General features: G+C 42.5%; 1 protein-coding gene across 1 annotated transcript in view; it reads left to right on the top strand.

Annotated features, from left to right (window-relative positions):
• Positions 1-5,665: 5,665 nt before the first annotated feature.
• Positions 5,666-9,110, top strand: part of RAB27B (RAB27B, member RAS oncogene family) — a gene marked incomplete at its 3' end in the record, with an annotated part of 57,887 nt that continues 54,442 nt past the window's right edge. Inside the window, exon 1 of the mRNA XM_080919761.1 lies at positions 5,666-5,775. The remainder of the gene's footprint in view (positions 5,776-9,110) is intronic.

Here is a 9,110-nt window from a genome sequence, read left to right as displayed (position 1 = left end):
GAGGAAAGGGCTTATTTAGCGTCCACTTCTACATCGAGGTCCGTCACTGAAAGGCACAACAGGAAGTCAAGCAATGCTAGAACACAGTAGCAGAAGCTGCCGTAGGGGCCATGGAGGTGTGCTGTATATTGGCTTGCTCATTCTGCCTTTCCCAGCTTATTTTTTATAGAACCCAGGATCACCAGCCTAGGGCTGGACCCTCTCCCATTAATCACTAATAAGAGAATGCTCTACAGTCTTGCAAATAGCCCAATCTATGGAGACATTTTCTTAATTTTGTCCTCTCAGGTGACTTTAGTTTGTGTCAAGTTGACATAAAACTAGCAAACATAGTGACATAAAAAAAGCCATATTTTCCTAGATGTTTAATTCTTTTAAAACATAACTTCCTTCTATTTACCACGTTGTCATGGTTATTGAAATGACTAAACAATGTCTTCTTGTAATTGTGTCCATGGTTAAACATGTCAGAGCCCACTTATACGGCGACTTCTTAGAAATCAGAGTATTCTGAGATTCAAGTTGAATGCAAATGTTCTACACAAAACAGAGCCATCTTTGAAGTATATTCCTTTAACATAGGAAAAAAGAATCCAACATAAATTACAATAAGCTCCAAATTAGGTTTCCTCATTTTCACATTCTAAGAAAGTGAGGCAAAATGAGATTAGAAGTTACCATAAGGTCATAGCCCATGGATGGCTCAGATTCAATTGTAACTGCGTGCCCAGTGTGGAAAACATGGCTAAAATAGTTTCCTGACCTTCACAATCAGATCACCCTGCTCTCTAAAGTTCTAAGCATGCATATGTCTGGAAGTTACATCCTAAGCAGTAGGTAGGATAACCAGCATAGCCTGGGAGTCCAGTCTTGTGACTGGTTAGTCATGCTGTGCAGTTTCCTCCAACTGGGGAGGAGCTGATTTTATTTGTGATTAGGCAGACTCCATATGAACTAGCAATCAGAAGAAGGTGGAGGCACACCCTTCTGCCTGCCCAGAAAACCCTACCTTCCCTGTCATTCATTGCAGGATTAGGGTGATCTGGAAACCCTGAAGTTCAACAGCATGGGGTCTAAGCCAGAAGAACTTGTGAAGAGGATTTTAAAGACTCAGAGTCAGTATTAAGCCTGTAAAGTCTGTGGCTCATACCACAAAGGGCATGAGAGAAGAAATCTAAAGTACTTGTTGCTTAAATCTGTCTGTCTGCCTGTCCGTCCATCCATCCATCCATCCATTCATCTATCCATCCATCCATCTATCCATCCATCCATCCATCCATCCATCCATCCATTCATCCATCCATCCATTCACCTACCTATCTACCTGTTCTTGAGCTGAGGGTTGTACCACACATGCATGGTCTCATTAACCAGTAGGTAGAGGTAGGAGGAATATTGTATTTGTCTGAAAATAATCTAAAACAAGAAGACAAAAGTGAGAACAGGACTTGGTAGAGAGTGAGGAGGATAGTCAGAGGGGATCAAGGGGAGGGCATATCTAGAATTAATTATATATGTATATTACATTGACAAAAAATAAGTTCAGTAAAAATTAATTGAGGAAAAAAAAAAACTCCTTAAAAGGAATGGAAAACAGACTTAGTTAAGAGCACCTCCCACTTAGGGTAGCTAACCACACCCTGTAATTCAAGCTCCCAGGGGCTCTGATATCTTTTACTGCCCTCTGCTGACATGAGCACACATACACGCATGTGTGTACACACACATGTGCACATGTACAAACACACACACACACACACACACACACACACACACACACACACACAGGGATGCTGCTAATGTATCTACAGGTTGTCCCCCATCAATCATGGGCTCTACTCCACAGGTAAATATGTGATTCACTTCATGTTTCATGGTTCTGTTTCATATTGTTAAATGGCTTGTTAGCCTACTAATTATTATTCAGCCATCTTACACAACACTCACTAACTCTATGTGATCATAACTGAGATGCACTTAGCTTGCTTACACATACACCTACCCAGTATCTCCCTCACCCCACCTCCCACATGGACTTTTAGTGCAGTTTGGTTCGTGTGTGTGTGTGTGTGTGTGTGTGTGTGTGTGTGTGTGTGTGTGTGTATGTGTGTGTGTGTGTGTGTGTGTGTGTGTGAATATTATACTGATTATATTCATAACAGAACAAAACAGAATTCTGTCTTGTATGTCCCTTCACATACTACTTTGTTTTGTTTTTCCTGGAGTTTTTAATGTACTTTTAAATGTTATCCAGTACTTTGTACAACATACTCAGTTACTCAAAATTGCTTTCCAATTGTGTCAGCCAGAATAGTCTCTAGTTGCCATAACAGCCCTTAAAATTCTAATATGATCATACAAGTTTTCTTCTTGTTCATGTCATAGTTTAAAAGTGGTGGCTGGGATTCTGGCCCTTTGGTCATAGCTTTTCTTCCTCTAGAAAGGTTACCATCTTGTAAGATTTCAATGTGCTTCCTCCTTTACTGTATCTGAGTGCTATTGGGGGCAGGAGGGAGCCAAGGAGGTATGTGTAAGAGGAAAAGGGGTTTTCACAGGATGTAGCCTAGCACGGATGCCTAGCATATCTACCAAAGCCCCTTGGCTGGAACTCTACTGAATGTGTCCTAACATGCATGAATGAAATCTAGAGGAATGCTCGAGAAGACAGGGGTGCTATGGAGAGCGCCTGGGTGAACCGCATGGCTCACTGCCATCTTTCCTTTGATGGGAGATGGACCTAATGCAAGCCTTCTTCCTGCCTGTCCCCTGGCCAGTTTTCTGAAAACTCTTCTAGAGAACTCTAATTTCTCTCTCATGTTAGATGTGGGTTTTCTGCTCTTCCTCTTTCTTGATATATCAGCTTGTTTCAGGGAGACTGTTTTTCAGATTCTATATAAATGAATGAAGAATTTTAAGTGCCCAAAAGCATGAAAATGCTAACAATTATTGGCTACTAATAAAGGCTAATAATAGCTAATATGTGGCTAACAGTGAATTTGTATATGCAATTCTAGAGTCAAAGTAAATTCATTTTAAAATGTAAGAGCCTTCAAAGAAATACCTAGATTTTCTATTACTCTTGTGAAATTTTCAGCACATTTTTTCCTATTTAAATGACTTGCCTTGCAGCTCTGGAAAACATTTTAAATATTTGTGAGTTACTATTATCTCAGAATGGTGTATATATAATTAATGAGTAAATTTAAAGTGAGAACTTTGATCTCATATGTTCATAGTCTTTACTTGTGGAATTGTTGGAACCTTATTTCTTTTCAATTGATTGCTTTTCCATCCCTTTCTGCATATAAAGAACTCTTATCTGGCATTTTCTGGTATTGTTTTTGGTCCCTTTTTTCTATAACATTTTAGGTATCGGTTTTGGTCCCGATTTGCTCAGGATTTTCAGCTTCTGACACAACTATCAGTCTTGAGCATCTTTAATATTTTCAATCTGGAGGGGTTTTGCATTGCTGCCGTCTTGTATATAAATTTCTTTGTTATTTATTCTCCTTGGAAGCAGAGTCAAAGGGCCTGTGTTGAACTCATAGTCAGCCAACCATGAGACTTATTTTCATTCTCCAGAACAGTGCCCTGGTCTTCCTGGGGCTGGAGGAAGCAGATAAGGGAACTCGGTTGATAACATGACAGTGGAGAGGAAACATCAGATGGAAGAATTCTGTGTACATGCCTCTGACCAAGCCCCACACTGCGCTGCCTGTCACTAGTCTGCACCAGTATTTCTGCCCTGTAAAGTCTTAGCCTGCTGGGTTTTGCAGGGAGAAGTGCTGCTAATTGCTTGTCCACGGCTCCATCCACAGACAGGCACCGTGCAAAGTGCTTCATTAATCAGCACCTGCCTCCAACTGGTTGAACTTCTTTCTAAAATACATCACAATTTATTGTTCCTGGTGATGCCTCTTGTCTCTTTTATTTCCTTTTATGGTTTAAAGATACTTTTAGAAGTTCTAAGTGGATTTATTTTTGTGTTCAAGGAGTTTAAGGAGGGTAAAATGCAGGTGATGAATTTGACACTTTCTCTAGAAGGTTCCCAATTATGACGTCTGTATACATATCAGACCTGATTTGTTCAATGAGGCAGAAACTTTAACTTTTTGTGTCACACGAGCCCCAGGTACAAAAGAACCTTTAAAATTATAAACTTTGCATACTTCTTTCTCTGTTAGAAGAACCAAACCAATTTTTACGAGTCATATGATACTGTGCTGGAGAGTTGACTCAGTGTTTAAGAGCACTTGATGCTCTTTCTGAAGACAGGGGCAGGCTTTGGTTCCCAGCACCCACATGTCCAGTTTCAGGACAGCTGATTCCTCTTGAACACCAGAAGCACTTACAGTGCACACACACACATACACATACACACACACACACATGCATATATACCTTCATATATACATAAAGTCAAAACATTCATATATATATATATATATATATATATATATATATATAATAAAATAAATACGTTAAGACGTTTTATAAATCAGATAGTACCTTGGGAGGTTAGGGTAGGTTAAATACACTGAAATAGTAAGTGTAGCCAATGCTTCTATAGAATTACCTGCCAGGCACTGTTCTAGACTACCTACTTGAATTAACTGTACTGATCCTCACCTCCAACACCAACCTTATCTCTTTTTTTTGACTTTGAGACTGCAGTCTAGGCTGACTAGAAGCTAACATTGTAACCCTGACTGGTCCTATTATTTTAGCTTCAAGGAGGACACATCTTTGTGTTTGGGATATGATTTGGGCCTTCCACAAAAAAATGTCTCCCTAGCAGATCTTACCAGTGCTTTAAACTCGAAAGCACCAGGCCAGCGATGAATTAAGCAATTAAAATTTAAATTATCAAAAAATATATAAGTCGCTATCTGCCGAGCTCTAAGGTAAATGCAAACAACAGATTTGGACTATTTTCTTTGGGAAGGAACATGTCAAGTGCGTTTATGTAATATCCAAAGGCTACCCAGGATCTTTACTTCCTGGGAAAATTCAAAGTGTTAAGTGTAGGACTTGCCACATACTGTGAACTTAATACATACGTGTTCGGTAGCCTTGTATTTTATTTTGTTTAGCAGAAACTCGCTGATTCTGGATTGGCTTTTAGCGAGTAAGGATTCCATCGGCGTAGACTGATTCTTATGTCTGTGACCGACCGAACTTCAGAAATGCAGCTTCTTTCTAATACCCAGTCTAATCAGACGCTTCCCTCTGCTCCCTACCTGGAAGCCAGCGAGCTGTGTGTGAGAGCTGGTCTCCCCACACTGCCCAGGGTTCTTTGAAAGAGATGTCAGTGCAAAGCCAGGAAAATAAGTCAATGAAAATGAGCCTGCCACTAAGGCATGCACTCCCTCAGCGTGGAGAATCCACCAGCAGCCAAGTGTGTTTCTTGTTGCAGGGTTGAGTCACCAGCCAGACTGGCCCGAGGTGAGCCAGGCACATCCGCGTTAGGACTCAGAGGCACGCCTTCTTCTCACACAAACCTTCCTGATCCCAGCCGCCTAGGCGGACTCCCGGGTGGCGCTACCAGCCTTGCCACTTGCAGTCTTGACCCGCAGAGGTTGGGAACTGCCAGGCCTTGCACCGATCGGGAGCTACAGGTTGCAGACGCAGAGATCCGCCCGTGCCCATGACTGTGACTCTGTGAGGCTGGCTGCTGGCGCGCGGTGGTTGCTGGCGGGTCCCCGGAGCTGGGGAAGACCGGAGCGGGCCCGAAACCTGACACCAGCGCCCTCGCTGCCGCCGTTCCGCGGGCTGGTGAGTTGGGGAAGGCCGGCTGGAAGCTGGAATGCGGTTCCACCCACTCGGGGTGTCTGCGCGGCTGTGGGGAAGTGGGGACAGGGAGGGCACAGGCCCCGCGCGCGGCAGCTGAAGACCCCCGGCAAGCATATCTGGCGAGCATAACCTGGGGGTCGTGCCTGTTCAGATGGCCCCCTGCAAACTCGATCTATATGCACCCTGCTTTGGTGTGTGCCTATCTTACAGCTGATCAGAGCCAAAGCAAAGCAAAACAAAAACGCTGGATAGAGGGACGCGCATCCATATTCCCAAAAACAAGCTGATTAACAGCAGCAAGAAGGAGAGTGGCACTGGGGAGAAAGAACCAGGCAAGAGAGAGGACTTGTCTTAGTACTTCCTGGAGATGATTCAGCCACAGAAAGTGAAGAGTGCTTTCTGTGGTCCAGTGTTTGCAGTATTACTTTAGAATTCTGATCAAAGTTTCGCATCTTAGGGATTGAGAGCGGAAAGTGAGTGCTATTCCAAGTGATCCCAACACATTCGCTACTAAGATCCACCCCCCCCCCCCCAGCTGCAACCTCATTGTCTTACTAAGTCTCCTGAAAACATTGTCTCAGTGTTTGGTTAATGCCCGAACACCTCGCCAGCTTGTGTGTGTGTGTGTGTGTGTGTGTGTGTGTGTGTGTGTGTGTGTGTGTGTGACTAATACATCTAAAACTAATACTGTGAGACTCCAGTTTAAATGGATTGTGTATAGCATCAGGGTTAATAGCGAAGACATATGTTTTGAGTTGCATCTGCTTAGGAGAATGCCCATAGTTCTCAATATTTAGTTACAGGTATACGTATTCGCATATACATAATGGACTGGTTAGTGGTTATAACTCGTGAAAAGTAGACAGACTATTTAGCTATATTCATACTCATTTGCAGATGCATGTAATGTACTAGTTAGTTGTTATAACTTTCGAAAGTGACGATCAGTTTGAAGTTATAAAACAAGAGAAGTGCTTTTCTAAGGTCACCCTGCCCACCCCCATAGCGGCTCTTCATAGTTTCCAAGGGTAGTTCCTTACCCGCCTGGGTTCACTAGTCTTACAGGCAGAAATGTCTATGGACCATCTCAAGGTATACACTTGCCTGAGACTCAACAGTAAGGGGACTTCCCTGGGTAAGGGCTGGCTCCGAACTACCATGCCCCTTACTATCATTGGTCTTCAATGGGAAAAAAATTTCAGATAAAACTGGATAAACCTGTTCTCACCTTTGCCAAATGGCAGTGCAAAGAATCTGTCAAATGCAAGGGAAGCACAGCTCTCCCACCTCGAAGAGGTGTGTGTGACCTGATACAGAAGGTAACCTTGGAGAAGAGATCCTTTTAACTCGTGACGTCCCACATGATACTGCCACCTCTCTTCCAGTTTCAGGATGGGTGTTCATTAAGGTAACTATTCCTCCAGAAACATGGATGCCCCAGTCCCAGGTGGACCAAGCTGGCACCTGCTGACCCCCTGACCCCATTCTTAGAAAGTTAGGACTAGGCTTTCAGCCTCGGTGCCCAGTAGAGAACGGACGGCACACTGACCGCTCTCATGATGTTCATCTTGAAACGCTGCACGTCCAGTTTCTTCCGCTGATTCACTGAGGCTAGCTTACCAATAGTTCAGCTCTGAGGCAATTACTTGGTATGCTGAGATGCCAGAGACCAAATCCAATAAAAAAAAGACAGGGTAAACCAGATGTTTACCATGTATTATGTGTAGAGATGACTGCCAAAGGGGAGTGACTAGCTTTCTTTATGGTTAGGTAAATAAGGTATAGGGTGAATGTTCTATAATACAGGACATAGTGACATTACAAGAAGGACCAGTTTTTAAATTTTTTTTATTATTTTATTGGATATTCTAGGTATTTACATTTCAAATGTTATCACCTTCTTTCTCCTCCTATGTCCCCTTTCCCCTCCCCTTGCTTCCATGAAGATGCTCCCTCTCCCAACAACCCACTTCCACCTCATCGCCCTGGCATTCCCCTGCACTGGGAAAACGAGCTTTCACTGAACCAAAGGTTTCTTCTTTCATTGATGCCAGTCAAGGCCATCCTCTGCTACATATGCAGCTGGAGTCATGGGTCTCTCCATGTGCACTCATTGTTTAGTGTCCCTGGGAACTCTGGGGGATTTGGTTGGTTGATAATGTTGTTCTTCCCATGGAGTTGCAAACCTTTTCCTTTAGTTCTTTCTCTAACTTCTCTATTGGGGTCCCCGTGTTCAGTCCAGTGGTTAGCTGTAAGCATCCTCCTCTGTATCAATAAGGCTGAGGAGGCATCTATAACAGGCTCCGGCCAGTAAGCATTTATCTGGGGACAAAAAGCTAACAAGATGAACAGGTTAGATCTATGACATATGACTCACAGGTGCTAAAGTGTATGGGGCAGGAGAGAGTTATTCCATAAGTTTCGGTAGTGTGGGGGTGGGGCCGCCAAAGTATCAGGTTGCAGATTAAGTACCAGGGTGAGCCCTACTAAGAGGCTATTTCAATGTTGATCTGGAGCAATTCAGGGTGTAAACCTTGGGAGACTATGCTAGACTGGACAACCAGACAGCTAGGATTTGCCAGTCCTGTTTCCTGGTACTACTAGGGCCAGGCCATAGAGGGCTCTGAAGGTATAGATAAGAAGTTGGTTTAGAGTTTTCACTTTGGGTAGTAGGTTATACTAAATAGCATGTAAAATATTTTCAACACATACTTGTCTAGCGTATAATTAACAATAATCTTCTAAGCAACATGGATAAGAGGAGCTAATAAGACAGAAGGACATTGCTATATACACATTATGTCCTAGAGTGTGTGTTGGGGAAAGAGGGCAAACAAATAAATAATCCTGCAAGGTTTAATATTAAGAAAAGCATTGTAAAGAGTAAAAATAATGACATTGGTCAGTTACCGCTGGCTCTCTTTGTGAGCAAGTTCAACCATCTTTAAATAAAAACATTGCAAGCTAAATCTTCATCTGTATGAAGCATGTCCATGACCTTTCTTATCATGATTTCCTGAACAATCTACTATACAAGCTATTTATGCAGCCTTTCTACTAAATTGGGTCTGACTATTACACAGATGGTTTAAGACATAGATTTAAAATATGTTTTAATATTTATATAATATATTTAATATTTGATATATTTTAATAATATAAAATACATAATACTTGAGCGGGTTGTGTGGAAAGTACTGTGCATCTGTATATATAGGCTGATGCTTCAATGCATGCAGATATCCTTAGGAACCTTGAAATCAGCCCCCTGCATAAGCTGAGGATACTATGCATTGTGCACTAATAAAATAGAAGTG

Source organism: Micromys minutus (assembly GCF_963924665.1).
Source record: "Micromys minutus genome assembly, chromosome: 8".
NCBI classification, from domain to species: Eukaryota; Metazoa; Chordata; class Mammalia; order Rodentia; family Muridae; genus Micromys; species Micromys minutus.
Note: the sequence above shows the minus strand (reverse complement) of the source record. Positions and strands in the feature narration are given on the sequence as shown.